This window comes from Arachis stenosperma, chromosome 6 (assembly GCF_014773155.1).
Source record: "Arachis stenosperma cultivar V10309 chromosome 6, arast.V10309.gnm1.PFL2, whole genome shotgun sequence".
Taxonomy (NCBI): Eukaryota; Viridiplantae; Streptophyta; class Magnoliopsida; order Fabales; family Fabaceae; genus Arachis; species Arachis stenosperma.
In genome coordinates, this window is record NC_080382.1 from 41,856,666 (window position 1) to 41,865,738 (window position 9,073).

Genomic DNA, 9,073 nt, shown 5'->3' on the forward strand with positions numbered 1-9,073 from the left:
ATCATGATCCATAGCATCATGATTGGAGAAGAAATAGAGGTTCAAGAGGTTATAGCCCAAGAACTCTATAAGGTGGCGGACAAGACCTCCACTTTGGCAAGGTTAGCCTTTCCTCATCTCATCTGTCACCTCTGTTATTCAGTTGGAGTTGACATAGAAGGAGATACCCCCATTGATGAGGACAAGCCCATCACCAAGAAAAGGATGGAGTACACAAGAGACCCCTCTCATCAAGAGATCCCTGAGATTCCTCAAGGGATGCACTTTCCTCCACAAAATTATTGGGAGCAACTAAACACCTCCCTAGGAGAGTTGAGTTCCAACATGGGACAACTAAGGGTGGAGCATCAAGAACACTCCATTCTCCTCCATGAAATTAGAGAAGACCAAAGAATCATGAGGGAGGAGCAACAAAGACAAGGAAGAGACATTGAGGAGCTCAAGCACTCCATAGGATCTTCAAGAGCAAGAAAGAGCCGCCATCACTAAGGTGGACCCGTTCCTTGATTTCCTTGTTCTTTATTCTTCTGTTTTTCAATTTTTATGCTTATGTTATCCATGTTTGTGTCTTGTGATCATTAGTGTCTTAGTGTCTATGCCTTAAAGTTATGAATGTCCTATGAATCCATCACCTTTCTTTAATAAAAACGTGCTTAATTGAAAAGGAAAGAATTGCATGAATTCTGAATTTTATAATAGTTTAATTAATTTGATGTGGTGGCAACACTTTTGTTCTCTGAATGTATGCTTGAACAGTGCATATGTCTTTTGAATTTGTGATTCATGAATGTTGGCTCTTGAAAGAATGATGAAAAAGGAGACATGTTAAGGAGGATCTGAAAAATCATAAGAATGATTCTTGAAGCAAAAAAAAAAAAAAAAGGAAAAAAAAAATTTTCGAAAAAAAAAAATTTCGAAAAAAAAAAGAGAAAGAAAAAGAAAGAATAAGAGTTGTGATCCAAGGCAAATAAGAGTGTGCTTAAGAACCCTGGACACCTCTAATTGGGGACTTTAGCAAAGCTGAGTCACAATCTGAAAAGGTTCACCCAATTATGTGTCTGTGGCATGTATGTATCCGGTGGTAATACTGGAAGACAGAGTGCTTTGGGCCACAGCCAAGACTCAATAAATAGCTATGTTCAAGAATCATCATACTTTACTAGGAGAATCATTAACACTATCTGGATTCTAAGTTCCTAAGGAAGCCAATCATTCTGAATTACAAGGGATAGAGTGAGATGCCAAAACTATTCAGAGACAAAGAGCTGAAAGCCCCGCTCATCTAATTAATACTGATCTTCATAGATGTTTTTGGAGTTCATTGCATATTCTCTTCTTTTTATCTTATTTAATCTTCAGTTGCTTGGGGACAAGCAACAATTTAAGTTTGGTGTTGTGATGAGCGGATAATTTGTATGCTTTTTGGCATTGTTTTTAGTATGTTTTTAGTATCTTTTAGTTAGTTTTTAGTATATTTTTATTAGTTTTTAATTAAAATTCACTTTTCTGGACTTTACTATGAGTTTGTGTGTTTTTCTATGATTTCAGGTATTTTCTGGCTGAAATTGAGGGATCTGAGCAAAAATCTGATCCAGAGACTCAAAAGGACTGCAGATGCTGTTGGATTCTGACCTCCCTGCACTCGAAGTGGATTTTCTGGAGCTAAAGAAACCCAATTGGCGCGCTCTCAACGGCGTTGGAAAGTAGACATCCTGGGCTTTCCAGCAATATATAATAGTCCATACTTTGCCCAAGATTTGATGGCCCAAACCGGCGTTCAAAGTCACCTCAAGAAATTCCAGCGTTAAACGCCGGAACTGGCACCTAATTGGGAGTTAAACGCCCAAACTGGCACTAAAGCTGGCGTTTAACTCCAAGGAGAGTCTCTACACGAAAATGCTTCATTTGCTCAGCCCAAGCACACACCAAGTGGGCCCGGAAGTGGATTTTTATGTCATTTACTCATCTCTGTACACCCTAGGCTACTAGTTCTCTATATATAGGACCTTTTACTATTGTATTAAAGACTTTTCGATCATGTTTTGATGATTGAACCCTCTTTGGGGAGGCTGGCCATTCGGCCATGCCTAGACCTTGTTCTTATGTATTTTCAACGGTGGAGTTTCTACACACCATAGATTAAGGTGTGGAGCTCTGCTGTACCTCGAGTATTAATGCAATTACTATTGTTCTTCCATTCAATTCCGCTTGTTCTTTACCCAAGATATCACTTGTTCTTCAACATGATGAAGGTGATGATTGACGCCCATCACCATTCTCACTCATGAACAAGGTGACTGACAACCATTCTTGTTCTACAAGCATCCAAGGCTTAGTGAATATCTCTTGGATTCCCGATTGCACGATGCATGGTTGATCGCCTGACAACCGAGTGCTCGCCTGACAAACGAGCCAACCATTCCGTGAGATCAGAGTCTTCGTGGTATAGGCAGGACTTGATGGCAGTATTCAAGAGAATCCGGAAGGTCTAACCTTGTCTGTGGTATTCTGAGTAGGATTCAATGATTGAATGACTGTGACGTGCTTCAAACCTGTAACCTATTGGACGTTAGTGACAGACGCAAAAGAGGGATTCTATTCCGGTAGGGGAGGGAACCAAACCGGTGATTGGCAGTACTGTGACAGAGTGCGTGCATTAGCTTTCACTGCGAGGATGGGAGGTAGCTGCTGACAACAGTGAAACCCTACACGAGCTTGCCATGGAAAGGAGTAAGAAGGATTGGATGAAGGCAGTAGGAAAGCAGAGAGACGGAAGGGAAGGCATCTTCATACACTTGTCTGAAGCTCTTACACCGATGATATGCATAAGTATCACTATCTTTATCTTTTATATTATTTTCGTTCATCATCATATATATTTGAGTTTGCCTGACTAAGATTTACAAGATGACCATAGCTTGCTTCAATGCTAACAATCTCCGTGGGATCGACCCTTACTCACGTAAGGTATTACTTGGACGACCCAGTGCACTTGCTGGTTAGTTGTGCGAAGTTGTGTAATGCCATGGAATTGAACCACCAAGTTTTTGGAGTTCATGACCAGGGATTATGAGAGTTGTGAAAAGTATTGTTCACAATTTCGCGCTACCAGAATACCACAGACAAAGTTTAAACTTTCCAGATTCTTAAGGATGCTGCCAACGGATTCTAGCTTATACCACGAAAATTCTGATTAAGGAATCTAAGAGATACTCATTCAATCTAATGTAGAACAGAGGTGGTTGTCAGGCACACGTTCATGGGTTGAGAATGGTGATGAGTGTCACGGATCATCACCTTCTTCATATTGAAGTGCGAATGAACATCTTAGATAGGAACAAGCGTGTTTGAATAGAAAACAGAAATAATTGCATTAATTCATTGAGACGCTGCAGAGCTCCTCACCCCCAACAATGGAGTTTAGAGACTCATGCCGTCAAAAAGGACAGAGTTTAGATCTAAAATGTCATGAGCTCTAAAATAAGTCTCTAAAAGTTGTTTAAATACTAAATTGGTAACCTAGGTTTATAGAAAATGAGTAAACTAAGATAGATGGTGCATAAATTCACTTCTGGGGCCTACTTGGTGTGTGCTGAGGCTGAGACTTGAGCTTCTCACGTGCCTGGGCTGTTTCTAGAGTTAAACGCCAGGTTGTAACCTGTTTCTGGCGTTTAACTCCAACTTGCAACCTGTTTCTGGCGCTGAACGCCATAATACAACATAGAACTGGCGTTAAATGCCAGTTTACGTCATTTATCTTCACGCAAAGTTTAGACTATTATATATTGCTGGAAAGCCCTGGATGTCTACTTTCTAACCCAATTGAGATCGCGCCAATTGGACTTCTTTAGCTCCAAAAAATCCATTCTGAGTGCAAGGAGGTCAGAATCTAACAGCATCAGTAGTCCTTTTTCAGCCTGAATCAGATTTTTTCTCAGCTCCCTCAATTTCAGTCAGAAGATACCTGAAATCACAGAAAAACAAACAAACTCATAGTAAAGTCCAGAAATATGAATTTTGCCTAAAAAATAATAAAAATATACTAAAAACTAACTAAAATATACTAAAAACTATATGAAATTACCCCCAAAAAGTGTATAAATTATCCGCTCATCACTCTTCCTCCAGGGTGTGCTTTTTCTTCTGCTGTTTTTGATTCTATTTTTAAATTTTTGCAATTGTTTTGTGACTGCACATGATCATAAACCTAATAAAACATAAAAGAACAATAAAAATATAGATAAATAAAAATTGGGTTGCCTCCCAATAAGCGCTTCTTTAATGTCAATAGCTTGACAGTGAGCTCTCATGGAGCTTCACAGATGTTCAGAGCATGATGAGGGCCTCCCAACACCAAACTTAGAGTTTGAATGTGGGGGCTTCTCAACACCAAACTTAGAGTTTGGTTGTGGCCTCCTAATACCAAACTTAGAGTTTGATTGTGGGGGCTTTGTTTGACTCTGTATTGAGAGAAGCTTTTCATGCTTCCTCTCCATGGTTGCAGAGGAAGATCCTTAAGCTTTAAACACAAGGTAGTCTGATGGAGTGCAGAAGCTGGTGAATTAAAAATTTATTAAAATGGTTGTGTTGCAAGTATAGTTCTTAACTCACCGAAAATCTGCCTATCAATTTAGAAATATGTCACTCAAAGTTTAAATTAAAATTACTGGGAGTTTTAAGTCCCAGGTCGTCTCCCAACGAGTTGCAGAAAAGTGTGCTATTTTATTAATCAGATATTCCAAAAAGAGTTGAGCTAAGTAAATTGGGAATTAAATTGAGGAATTTTAAATAATAAAAATAAAAGGCCTTGATTGGGAATTGATTGGTTAGAATCTATATCATTGATGGTGTGATTGTAAGATTAATTTATAATTAATAGTTGTTCCGTTTGGTTATCCCTTACTAGGTAAGAGAAAGTCAAACAAGTGGAAATACCAGATCTGTTCACAAGTTGCAACCCACTTAGTTCAAAGGGATTGGCGTCGGTGACAGGATAGCAATCCAACATTCAACCCAATTACAAATTTTTCCTCCAATCCTTCCAACTCAAGAGTTCTTTTTAATCAACTCCCCATCAAGTAATGAAACTACTCACTCATTGTAAATAAAAAATCCATGGCATATGAAAGGGAATTAAAAGAAGACATGATTATTGGAATGGAAATTAAATTAAAAAGAAATAATCCTTGCATTAATTAATCATAAAAATATCTGAATGACAAAATTGAACATAACAAAGAACATGGAAGAATAAAACCAAGTTAAGAGAACAAACTAGAATGATGAAGTCTTGATGAGGAAATGACTCTTCTCAATGTTCCAATGCTAAGACCAATTGAAAATTAAAATTCTAAAAACTAGAGAGAAAAACCTAAGAGAGTGAAAAACTAGATCTAAAAACTACCCAATGAATGTGTCTCCGTTGTTTCTGCATATTCTCGGACTCTAGTCTGCTGTTCCGGGCCGAAAACTGGGCCGAAATAGGGTCCAAAGTCACTGGTTTCAGATTCTATGCAGATCGCGCATGTCACGCGATCGCATCGTCCACGCGGACGCGTCGTTGGCGCTTTTCCTCTTCACGCGTTCGCGTCGTCCACGCTACCGCGTCGCTTATGCTTTCCAGTCCGCGCAGCCGCGCAAGCCGTGCGGCCGCGTCAATGCGATTTATGCTCCTTCGCGCAGTCGCGTGAGCCATGCGACCGCGTCACTTTCCGCTGGTTATCTCCTTCAATTCTTGTGTTCCTTCCATTTTTGCTAGCTTCCTCTCCAATCTCCGTCTCATTCATGCCCTATAAAGCCTGAGACACTTGACACACAGATTACGGCATCGAATGGAATAAAGGAGAATTAAAATTAAATTATTAAATCTCTAGGAAGCAATTTTCAAACATGTGATAAATTCAGGAAGGAAATCTAAATGCATGCTAAATTGATGAATAAGTGGGTAAGAATCATGACAAAACCACACAATTAAACACAATATAAACTATAAAATAGTGGTTTATCAACCTCCCCACACTTAAACATTAGCATGTCCTCATGCTAAATTGAAGGAGACAAGGAAATATGTATGAACATGCAGAAACTCATGAAATGCAATGCATTCCTACATATATAAATAAATGCAACTATATGATTATTGTTCACTTGATCAAAAGTAAATAAGCTCTTCAAAACAATTACAAATCAAATTCCACTAATTCTATCATCATATAATAAAACCGATAAAAGTGCAAGAAGATAGCTTATGAAGGCCGGAAACATGAAAATTCAAGCATTGAACCCTCACTGATAAAGTATGTATGCTCTAATCTCTAGTGTATAGGGTGATCACTCTATTCTTCTCTAATCATGCTTTCTAACTTTTGTTTTTCTCCTAACCAATCAACAACAGTTAATATACCAATGCAAACATCATGAGGTCTTTCCAGGGTTGTAATGGGGCCAAGGTGCAGGTAAGGATATACATATGGCTAAGTGAGCTTTATAACTTGAATCTTTAATTAACCTAAGCTCTCACCTAATATATATATATTCTATATACTTTTAAATTCATGCCTAGCTACCCATAATTCCCTTTTTCAACCCATACTCATGTTTCAACCTTGTATTTTAATTCTATCATATGTGCATTGATCTTTGGATCCTGAATTTAACATTGGGGTAATTTTGTCCCCTTATTTATTGATTGATTTTTTTTTTGAATAAATAAAGCTTATCAATGCACATAGATTTTTCATTCTTATATTTTCACATGAGTGGGTATCCAAATTTCCTTTAAATTTTCATGACACATTCCCTTAATAACTTTTGTTCCCACAATTTCCCATACTTAACTAGCACACACAATTCTATCTTAAGCTAACCAAAGATTCAATTTGGGATATGCAATTATTTTTCAGCTTAAGGTTAGTAATGTGGTAAAATATAGAACAAATGGGGTTTTAAAGGCTCAAAGTGGTTAACAAGGGTAATTGAAAAGGGTAGGCTTGATTTAGATAAGTGATTTTAAACAAATAATGGCCTCAATCATGTGCAAGCATGTAGATATAATAAATATTGGACATATAAGATAAAACAAAATATAGATTACAATCATAGAGAAGTAAACACACAAGAATAACATAATTATGGTTAAATAATGTAACCATGCATAAAGGCTCAAATCTTTCACAGGTTGTGTGTTCTTTAGCTCAAACATCATGTTCCAAATACAATTCAAGCAGATTTATCATAAAAATTTTGAAAAATTAGTGAAATTTTATTCGAAAGATAGATTTTTGAAAGAAACTTATTGTCTTTTCAATCAAGTAGAACATGCATGCAACTATCCTAACCTATGCAATTTATTCTATTCTATAAAAGAAAGAAAAATCTAACTAAAATATTCTAATTATTGGGGTCAGAGAAGAGAATTTACCTCCGGAAGTCAGGTACTGACCGACCTCCCCACAATTAAGGCTTTGCACCGTCCTCGGTGCCATATGTCAGGAACAGGGGTGGGCTGGTGGAAGTATCTCCACAATCGGGATCATCATGGCTCCCGGTGCTGGTAAAAGAAGTGGAGTCCAGGGTGTCTGAGTCGCTGAAGCGTCCCTTGAGTAGCTCCTTGAGGCGTTTGAATCGGCGCTCGTTACGGCGCTGTCTCATCTTTGCTTTCTGTTCATGCCGATCCAACTTTTCAAGTATCTGCTGGAGCAATTTCTCAGTGGTAGATGCTTGTGGTGTTGAAGAAGGAATATCTTCAACCGGCTCAGGAGGCTGGCTTGTAGTGGCTGCTGAAAGTCTGAGGTATTTCTCGTTAGGGACATATTGATCATCCCGTGGAAGCATGGCTTTGGTATCCCCAGCTCTGCAGGAGACTCCGGCTGCTGAGATAAGATTTGAGACCAAGGCGGGGAAAGGTAAGTTGCCCGCGATTTGTTCATGCTCCATAGCATGCCGGATGTGTCTTGAGAGATTCAGAGGTTGGTCTGTAAGGATGCACCATAGTAGAACAGCCATGTCCGCAGTAAAGGAGGACTCATGAGTGCTCGGAAAGACGTAATGGGACATGATTTGTGCCCATACGCGAGCCTCCAATGTAAGTGCTAAAGCCAAGATTCCCTTAGGGCGGTTGCGGTGGTATCCGTAGATCCAACGACTGCCAGGTAAAGCAATGACTCTGAGAACAGAGTCCCAGTCAAATTGGTATCGCTGGCGCTAAAGGGTGGCTTCTTGAAAAGCGTCCATTCCTGCTGGAATAGGGGGAAGACTCAGAACTTGCTGAATGGCCTCTTCTGTAATGGGGACATGCTTCTGCCGGACATAAACAGACTGCAGGGTCGGTATGTAGAAGTTGGAGTAGAACTCAACTACCCAAGAAAGATTGACCTGCCATGGCTGTCTCCGTAGGAAATCCCATTGTCTGCGCTCAATTTGTGGCTCAACAAAGGTGGCAATATTGGGCGGGAGGATGAGAAGGTATTCATTGTTATAGCTCCTTTCTGCTAGGATAGGGAACATCTGCTCACAATAGCGATTGGGAAATCGCGCAGTGTCCTTTGCTGGAAGGGCTTTCTCTTTGTCGTCAACCTTTATTATCCTCTTAACTCTCTTTGTTGAGGGCTTGACTGCGGTTGAAGAAGGCTCTGCCACTAATGCTCTTTTAGTTCCTCTTCTTGCTGGTGGTTTGGAAGTAGCTTCCTCTTTTCCTTTCTTGGTGGCCATCCTGAAAGAAGGGAAGAGAAAGAAAATTAAATTCAAAGAGAGAGAGCAAGGAAGAGGGTAGTGTAAGTGATAGTCAATGCACAATAAAGATAAATAGAATTAACACATGGTCCGGATTACATGTGGAAAGCTCATCAATGGAAATATAGCAAGTGCATGTAGGACAATGGAATGCAAGAGGTTTATTGGCATGCAGACAAAGGCATGAGTAGCATGTATCAAACATTCAATGTCCAAGTTAGGTTACCATTCGTAACAAACTAACTATCACGTTTGTATTGACAATGAAATTTAATTAATAAAATTTGAAAGGGAATTTGTGAAAAGCAAGCATTGCAGAGTAGAGTAAAGTAATGTAGAAAAG